This window comes from Amblyomma maculatum, unplaced genomic scaffold (assembly GCF_055883805.1).
Source record: "Amblyomma maculatum isolate TAMU_Amacu unplaced genomic scaffold, ASM5588380v1 scaffold_18, whole genome shotgun sequence".
NCBI classification, from domain to species: domain Eukaryota; kingdom Metazoa; phylum Arthropoda; class Arachnida; order Ixodida; family Ixodidae; genus Amblyomma; species Amblyomma maculatum.
Window position 1 is genome coordinate 5,689,333 of NW_028146743.1, and position 10,252 is coordinate 5,699,584.

Here is a 10,252-nt window from a genome sequence, read left to right on the forward strand (position 1 = left end):
TCTACAATAAAACTAAATTTTCCTATTTTTAAAGAATTGGTAAAATCTTAGATGAAAGACTAAACAAGTCTATAATCTGATTCCGAAGATGAAGGGGAGGGTAGAAGCATTGGTACAACTAACTCAGACATTTAAGCGCGGCGGAGTCTGGGTTAATCACCTGTGTGTAAATGGAAGGAACGAAAATAAAAACAAAAATGTTCGACTACTTGGAGGTGCCGGGGATTGAACCCGGGGCCTTTCACATGCAAAGCGAACGCTCTACCTCTGAGCTACACCCCCAATGTTTTTCAATGTTGCCTAATTTATTATCACATTTAAACACAAAGGACATTACCACACACACTCACACACACACGCACGCACACACATACACGCACACGCGCGCACACACACACACACACACACACGCACGCACGCACGCACGCACGCACGCACGCACACACACACACACACACACACACACACACACACACACACACACACACACGCACGCACGCACGCACGCACGCACGCACGCACGCACACACACACACACACACACACACACACACACACACACACACATACACACACACACACACACACACACACACACACACACACACACACACACACACACACACACACACACACACACACACACACACACACACACACACACACACACACACACACACACACACACACACACACACACACACACACACACACACACACACACACACACACACACACACACACACACACACACACACACACACACACACACACACACACACACACACACACACACACACACACACACACACACACACACACACACACACACACACAGAATGTGGCCGAGTTTAACACCTTTTATTACATGGAGAAAAAATTACGCGACAAACACAGAACATGGGTTAAAAAGCCACACCACCTTCACCTCAGGCGGCGTGATTCCTTAAAATGCCTTCACTTGCAACAGTGTTCTGTTCTCTGAAGTCTCTCTGCTCGTTGTAGAGCATGGGGGCACTGAAGACTGCTCTAAATGCCCTATTAGACCATGGCGTACAGAATGTGTGCATTCGTTCTAGGGTGTTTCATCTAAAATTTTGCCTACTTTTTAAAAATAGGAAAATTAAGTTTTATTGTCGATTCTTCTTTTAGCTGTTGTATTAAGAGTAGAGAAAAATCAGGAGCACTAAAGCGTACTAATTAGCTTAATAATTAACTAAGAATAACTAATTACCTTTTTCTTTATACCAGCTAGAAGCTACTTTCAAATTGCAACTGTGAGCTACCGGTGTAAGATTGCCAAATGGTATTTTAAACGACAAGAAACGTGCATTTCTTAAGGGCTGCAGCACTGGCAATTCTGGCCACTTTCGACGCACGAAAACGAAATCTAGCAGACGAAGCGCGGAATTGTACGCGCCCACAAGTGACGCAGTCGTGACGTCGCCGGGCGAATCAAGCCATCTGAAGGCGGCTTCTGCCGCTCGTGAAATACTCGTCTGGTGCTGCGTTATCACATCCAGTGGTGCGATATCTGTGCATGAACTGCTTTTCTTTTTATTTCATACTCTGGGAGCCAAAGCTTGTAGTCAAGAGGGAGGGCTGATTTGCCCATTCCATCAGCGCTACGCCCGCCCCATGACAAGCTTCGCCCGCAATGCGTTGGTGATATCTCAAGATCCTACCAGACCATGACGCAGCTCCAGGCGCGTATTTCGCGGGCTGCAGCGGCCGCCTCCAGACGGCTGGTTTCTCTCGGTGACGTCACGGCTGCGTCACTCATGGGCGTGCATAAGTGCGCGCCTCGACTGCTAGGTTTCGTTTTCGTGCGTCGAAAGCGGCCAGAATTGCCAGCGCTGCAGTCCTTAAGAAATGCGCGTTTCTTGTCGTTTAAAATACTATTTGGAATTCTCACACCGGTAGCTCACTGTTGCAATTTGAAAGCAGCTCCTAACTGGTATAAATAAAAAGTTAATTAGGTAATCTTAGTTAATTATTAAGCTAATTAGTACCCTTTAATGCTCCTGATTTTTCTCTACTCTTAATACAACATCTAAAAGAAGAATCTACAATAAAACTAAATTTTCCTATTTTTAAAAAATTGGTAAAATCTTAGATGAAACACTAAACAAGTCTATAATCTGATTCCGAAGATGAAGGGGAGGGTAGAAGCATTGGTACAACTAACTCAGACATTTAAGCGCGGCGGAGTCTGGGTTAATCACCTGTGAGTAAATGGAAGGAACGAAAATAAAAACAAAAATGTTCGACTACTTGGAGGTGCCGGGGATTGAACCCGGGGCCTTTCACATGCAAAGCGAACGCTCTACCTCTGAGCTACACCAACATTTTTTTATTCTTACATGGTATTTATTACACAAAAAGGGTTATGTACACAGACTATTTACAATTCATTCAGCCATTGCTGAGATGCACAACAGAAGACAACTTTTTAAAAGGCAGGCAAAAATAAGCACCGTGTCACCAGCGGAAACCAATCAGGTTGAAAGTCATTTTCATCATAAGTGTCCTTCAGTTGCAGCATCATTCTGCTAAAATAGAGTCTAGGTGGGACAACAGGTTCGGCGTTGCGATCCGACATGGGTGTCTTCCACAAGCTATGAAGTCCAATAAGGAAAAACATGTCATATGGTTCGTAATCAGATTGTGTAACAGCAAGATACCGCACACTGTACGGATTTAGAACAAAGTCTTTCTTTAGAGTTCTTTGCAGCACATCCCAAAAAAGAATTGCTTCTTTGCAAATAATGAAACAGTGCTCAATAGTTTCGGGCAGATCACACAGACGGCAGTTTACAGAAGATACAAAAATATTTTTTCTATGGAGCCATGTGTTAACAGGTAGAGCTTCGGTGTGTAATTTAAAGAAAAATGTTTTCGTGCAAGGAGAAATCTGCATTTTGCGCACCCTTTTTAACACATCATGACCCTTAAAGCCAAAGTATAAAGAACGATACAGTGGTGGCGGAAAAAGCATTGCTACCAAATCCTTGTATAGTATCTTGCGCGAAACAGAATATAAGTACTCATTCGAGAATCGTACTGTCAAAAACCTCATCGAAGCATAAACTTCCTGCATAAATCCTAGTAACTGCGGGCGATCAGTAAAATCTGAAGAAACCACTAAGTAGGGAAGCAGATTCATGAAATTAACTTGTAGGAATGCTCTAATAATCGGATGTGAACAATCACGAAAAAAGAAGAAACGGGCAACTAACTGCCTTACATACAGATGCACTAAGCCGAGCCCCCCTGCACAAACAGGTCTGAATAGGTTATCACGCCGAATCGGTTCAAAATTGGATGACCAAATAAACGCCGCAAATATTCGGTGAAAGCGCTGGATGTAATGCCTAGCACAGTGGAGGACCTGAAGCACATAATAAAGTTTTGTCGCCAAAAACATGTTGCAGGCCTGAGCCCGACCGAATATTGAAAGCCGATAGGGGACAATTGTATTAGCATAACGCTGGACTACTGGAACGTGCTCTTTCCAGTAATTTGAACTTGACTTAAATGCATGCAGTGGAACGCCTAGATATTTAGGTGGCACACATGACCATTCAATTCCTGCATATAGGGGTGGTGTTGAGCCCCACGAACCAAACCAAAGGCTGGAACTCTTGGAGTGATTCATCTGAGCACCAGAAACAACGCCAAATTCTTTTATGCTGGATATAACTTTTTCTATGCTTGGTTTGTCAGTGCAGAAAAACGCAAGATCATCCGCATATGCAAGCACTTTAACCTCATTTCCAAGGAGAGGGAAGCCATGGATACTACTGTTATGTAAAACACTCTGACAAAGTGGTTCCAAGTAAAGAGCAAAAATCAGTGGAGACATCGGACAGCCTTGCTTCACAGAAGAGTTGATTGGTATGGGGTTTGATAGGTGGCCATTTACAATTAGGCGAGTCGAACAATTGCTATAGCAAAGTTGCACCCCCTTCAGTACTACAGAACCAACGTTCGCTCGTTCCAGAAGAGAAAACAGGAAAGAATGACGAACTCGATCAAATGCTTTTGCGAGGTCGACCTGAAGTAAAGCAACCTGATCGTGAGAGCAGGAGCATGATTCGAGGACTGTGCGCGCAATATGTACATTACTTTGTATGGCTCGGCCCCTCAAGCCGCACGTCTGGTGAGGGCCAATGAGAACCGACATTGCGAACTGTAGGCGATTTGATAAAATTTTGGCGAAAATCTTGTAATCCACATTTGCCAGTGTGATTGGTCTATAGCCTTCTACTGAGCGTAATTTTTCTTCATCAGTACTCTTTGGAATTAGGACTGTGTGGCATTTTGTAAAAGTCTCGGGAAGGGCTTCTAGATCAAAACTTATCGCTAAGACATCTAGCAGGATAGGAACAAGAACAGTTTTAAAAGCTTTGTAAAATTCAGAGGAAATGCCATCAGGACCAGGCGTTTTTGAGAGAGGTAATTGATCAATTGCCACTTCTACCTCTTGCTGCGTGAAAGAGCTACTAATTACAGAACAATCATCTTCTGATAAAGGGCTCACCAGGGATGTGAAACGCGAGATGTTAGAATTTCTTACAGGAGGAGTAGCACTAAACAACATCGAGTAATAATCCACGAATGCGGACGTAACCTCATTCGTACTCGTAACCAATGTGCCATTACGCATAATTCCCGGAATAAGCTTTGCAGTCGCATGATGACGTTCATCAAGCAAAGCTTGCCGCGTCGGCCGTTCGCAGTGCAAAGCACGCTTGACACGAGATCGAATTAAGGCACCCCTGTATCGTTCCGCATCATGCCTTTGTAACTGACTTTTGACACTAGCAATTTCGTCCGTATATGATCCAGGGGATTCACTTTCTAGCTCATACAGGTTACACAAGTTTTTGTTAAGTGTCTCCTCCTGATGTTTTCTGTAGAAAGATTTAATTGAGCCAAGTTCAATTGCTATCGCACGTACTTCCTGCTTGAACATTTCCCAAGCGGCGAACAATGGTAGATTTCTGGAAAAACATGATTGGAGCTGTGAGCGCACACGAATGATAAATTCTTGATCATTTACCAGCGATGAGTTTAACTTCGAAAGTTCCCACTGCGGCCTAAACTTTGAATGGTCATTGCCGCCGAGCCGGGCTACTACCATGCTATGATCAGAAAACGAAACCGGTATAGTTTCGCAAACAAGCCAGCGGGAAACTAATGTACAAGATGCATAGATCCGGTCTAGACGAGCGTGAGAATGCCCCTGAATGTGGGTGAATGATCTAAAAGCACGGCAGAATGCCCCTGTATCAACCAGTCTCGCATCTTCTGTAACACGGAACAAAAGTTCCCCACTCCTGTCACTGCGTGCGTCTGGACTAGAACGATCTATGGGGTTGCAAACACAGTTGAAGTCACCCATTAGCACAAGATGTCGGTCACAGTCAAGTAAGCTGGCTATGTGTTCAAAAAAACATGCGCTGTGTCACAGTATTAAGAGCATAAACATTAATTATCCGCCATGGCTTCCTAAAGAGTAGAAGACCGCAACATATCAACCGACCCTCGGCGTCGATATTATAAGTTAGGCCAGTACAAGGCAGCGTCTTTCGCAGAAACAGAAAACAACCTGCCGACAAGCCCACAGCATGCGCAACAATGACATTAAAATCTGCCAAAAAGGGCTGTAACGCCCTCTCGGTTTCCTCCTCTCTCTCTATCTTCGTCTCTTGGACTGCCACAATATCTAGACGCCTGCTGTGCAAAAGTCGGCGAAGTTGCATCTGTCTCTGGCGAGACCTAAGACCCCGTACATTGAGAGTTGCAAGCACTATCTCTTCAGAGACCGCCATGGTGACAGCACATATTTTGTCTACAATTCCATTTGCCTCTCGGAAGACGGCGAATCCGCCTCCGAACCACCGCCAGGCCTCCTCTACCGCGAACGCCGGCACTCCCCTTTGTGCTTCGACGCTCGACCGCGACGACGATGCTTGTTGCCAGCTTGATCGTCCTACTCACTGGACTCGGAGGCACATGATGCACGGCGTTTCAAGACCGGCTCGTCGGCAGCCGCGAGCCCGTCAGCCACAGGAACTTGGCTCTGGTCTGGACATTGTTGCACAGCAACGGCCACAGGGGTCACAATATCCGCGGTGACATCCGCTGGGTGTTCGGGAACGATTGGTGGATCGTCTGCGGTTGGCTCCTTGTCCGAAGCTTGACACGACATCTCGTCCAAGGCCTGAGACGCTGAGTTGTTCACATTACCCTCGGACGCATGAGCAGTATTTTGTTTCTCAGTATTACGTGGAGTAGCACTTGAGGACTCGGCCACAACGCCGACAGGAAGGTCGCCAGACGCATCAATTATCTCAGACGCGTCCATGATGTGCTCCCGTAATGCTTCGTCAGGAGGCCGTACTCGGTGTCGAAGCTTGTCCGCGTACGTAACCACACACTCCTCTGCTGTGTGGCCGAAACGCCGGCAATCTTCGCAACGCGGCGTACGGCAGTGCCGACGAATGTGTCCTACACGGTTGCAGCGGAGACAGAGAGGTGGTCGGCCAGGTATCAAAACGAGGCTCTGCACTCCACACACAGTTAGCTGATGTGGAACGTCACCAATGCTAACCCCTTCGGCAAGAGTCAAAGTCACCTCTCGGCTGAGCGTCTTCATCTGTTCCATATCGGCAACTTTCCAGTTTTCCCTCGAAATCAAGGTGACTTTGCCATAAGCTGTAGAGCTTCACAAATAAAGGAGTCATCCAAGCGTTCAGGCAGCCAGAGAAGTTTCGCCTTTATCTCCTTCGGTTCTGGATCCACAACAACACAGTGACGGTTCTTAACTAATAAATCTCCACATGAGACTAGTTTTGCTTTAGACTGCGCCGATTTACATGTAACCATCCAGACATGCGACATTTGAAATTGTCCGATAGAGCTTATTTCTTCCAAATCCACCACGTTCCGAAGGGCGTCTCTGAAGTCTTGGGCACGGTAGGGGCGACCGGCGAGGTCAGCATGCAGAAAAACAGAATCGACGACAAGCTTACCAGTTGGGAAACGGGGAAGGACAACACGGTAATAATTACTGCTGGCATTAACCTGAGCAGTACCTCGGCCTGAGGCCGATTGAACCTTTGTAGCGGAGAGCATCGTGAAACGTTCGAGCTACACCCCCTTTGTTTCTTTGCAGTGCCTAATTTATTATCAGATTTTACACATAAAGAACACTACTCGACACATACACACACACACACACAGAGAAAATATTACGCGACAAATACACAACATGGATAAAAACCAGTCAATTTGGGCTGCATGATCCATTACAAATCAGTCATTTGCAGCAACACTTCCATTCTCTGAAGCCACTCAGGCACTTCGTCTTGTGTCTTGAGAACTTCAATAACACTCGCAACGGCTTCGCGAAAATACTACCGTATTTTCCTCGCATCAACGTCTGCATGCCTGAAAGCCATTCTGTATCGCCAGATACGGTGCAGGCCCAATAGTATGATCATATCCAGCGGTACCCCATCATCATCTTCAATTGGTAAAAATCGAATTCCGAATTCATCCACGGGTAGGTCTTTTTTATATGTTCATTGTAGAATGTCCCAGAAGAAAAAGGCTTCTCAACAGTCTAAGAAAGCGTGTTCGTTAGTTTCCGGTTTGCGGCATATAACACAGTGATTTCGCCAAGGTACAAAAAAACCTTTCATTTCTAAATAAGTTTTAACTTCTAGTGTATTGCTATGGAGCTTGAAAAAGAACGTTTTTGTTCCCCCTGGTACAGCCGTACTTTTTTAAAGACTGACTTCTATGGACCTGCACAGTACAACGATCTGTACAATGGGATCGGGAGAAATACATTGCACATGTAATTGTACAGTTTCTTTCCTTTCACAGTTGATAAATATCCAAACGAAAAACGGGCTTGCAATACACGACAAGACATGTACACTTTTTTAAGGATTCCGAAATTCCTCCCTTGCATGCTCGCCGAACTTACAACAAAGTTTGGTAGCACTATGTTCAATCTAAACTGACGCACAGTTCCTAAAAATTGGTCCTTTGTATCTCGAAAGAACATAAAACGGTTAACCATTTGGCGCAAATGCAAATGCGCCAATCCAACTCCTCCAAAGCGGACGCGATGAAACAAGCTGGTTCGGCGGTTGCGCTCTCCCCACACAATCATGGCAAACACAGGGTGAAAAATCTGCACATTCACACGAGAACAATGCAATACTTGTAACACGTTTCATATCTTGGTAGCAAAAAATAAATTACAAAGCGTATCACGTGCAAACTTAGACCAACCGAATTCTTTTAGTCTATCGGCCTTCTCACGTACTTCTAAAACCTGCTGGTTCCATTATGACTCCCTGTCTCGGTAGTTTTCCAGTTGCACTCCTAAATACTTCTCTGGGGTTGTTACCCAAGGCATGTTGACGATATTCGCAGGTGTTATGTACCACTCTCCATGCCAGAAACCCAGACACTTATTCCAGTTCACAGCACTACCACTCACAGAACAAAGTCCTTCACCAATTTGACAACACTGCGAATGCTTTCGTAGTCGGTGTAGAAGACGGCAATGTCATCGGCATACGCGAGTATGCGGACCTCAGCTACTTGCAAATGAAAACCTCGGATACTGCTGCTCTCGATAATGCTCAGACAAAACGGTTCAATATACAAGCAGAAAAGCAATGGCGACAGGGGGCAGCCTTGACGTAGAGAGCGCTGCACTTGGATGCGCTCACCCACCTTCTATTTACTATCAGGCGCGTCGTGCACCCTCTGTACGCCATTGCGACTCCTTTGCAAATAACTGAGCCCACATTTGCATGCTCTGAATTTGATAAAAAGCTTTCGACAAGGTGCCGAATTGCATTCGGCACCTTGTCGAAAGCTTTCTCTAGGTCAAGCTGGTCCATGGCAACGCTCTCATGCAAGGCGTCGCAACACTCCAGCACAGACTATGCCTTGTGGATGTTAGTATATGTGTTTCGGCCTTTAATGCCGCAGGTCTGATGCGGTCCTATTAATTCTTAAATTACAGTTTCAAGCCTTTTAGCTAGAATTTTCATGAAGATTTTATAATCTGTGTTGGCAGGCATATTGGTCTGTAAGCGGTAACTTGTTGAAGCTTGGCTTCGTCAACGTTTTTTGGTATTAAAATTGTATGGGCTGTTAGAAAAGACGGGGAAGCACATCCTTGTCATAGAGCTTATTAATTAATGCAGTCAAAACTGGGGCGAAATCGTCTTTGAATTCCTTATAAAGGGCGGCTGCAAGCCCATATGGTCCTGGAGACTTTCCAGGGCTGAGGTCTTCTATGGCTTTATTTACTTCTCCTTCGAAGATTGGCAGCTCTAAACGTATTTTGTTTCGTCATCCAGCCTTGGCATAAGAGAAAGGAAACTGGACTTGATTCGTTCGATTTTACCTTCTGTGTGACTAAAACGTCCGCTGTAGTATTCATAAAAGGCCCTCTCTGTATTCGGTTTATCTGAACAGACTGCACCTTTCTATTCTATTTTTGATATGTCATTCTTGCTGGCGTGCTTCTTTTCTAATCCAAGAGCACGTTTTGTGGGCATTTCGCCCGCTAACACGCGCTGTGTCCTCGCCCTCCCCATCGCACCTTGCTAGCTCTCCGTATCTATTGTCGCCAATGTCCTTGACGGAGCGGATTTCTTCCATGCACAAGCCCGGCTGCTTACACTCTTGCGTCAGTAGAAACGTGAGGTCGTTTCTAAGCGCCTTTTCTTTTACTTTTTCTTGTTGTTTTATGGCACTCGATCGTTCACTCGCATTCATCTTTATTTCCTGTTTAAACCTTTCCCATTTTTCCCCTTGAGATTTATTGCTGGCAATTTGCATCTCATTTAAAGGTGACACTTCTTCTTCCACAAAATTGTCGTCTTTCAGAAGCCTCTCATTAAGTTTCCAATTTTCCCATACAAATTCGTTTCGTTTTCCATTTAGTTTTCCAATCCCAAAGACAACAATACAGTTGTCACTAAACGGTACTGGTTGTACGCGGTATTCACAGCAGTATGGTATTAGTTCAGCAGATACGTATGCCCTATCCAAACGTGTGTGGCTTCTTCGCTGGAAATGAGGCAGAAGCGCTCCAGTAGCGTTTCCGATGCAATCGCCCACATCATCATGATGGCATTGCTCAAGTATGTCACTCAAACAGGCAGTACTCGCATCTCGGAAAGGCGTAGTATTAGTCTTATCTCGGTGG

General features: G+C 45.3%; 2 non-coding genes and 1 pseudogene across 2 annotated transcripts; all 3 read right to left on the minus strand.

The window, feature by feature from the left end:
* Positions 1–210: 210 nt before the first annotated feature.
* On the minus strand, positions 211–282 carry TRNAA-UGC (transfer RNA alanine (anticodon UGC)). The gene has a single exon. It is a non-coding gene; the product is annotated as a tRNA-Ala (tRNA).
* Positions 283–2,217: 1,935 nt separating this feature from the next.
* On the minus strand, positions 2,218–7,143 carry LOC146171782 (uncharacterized; annotated as a pseudogene).
* TRNAA-UGC (transfer RNA alanine (anticodon UGC)) lies at positions 2,276–2,347 on the minus strand. The gene has a single exon. It is a non-coding gene; the product is annotated as a tRNA-Ala (tRNA).
* Positions 7,144–10,252: the final 3,109 nt, after the last annotated feature.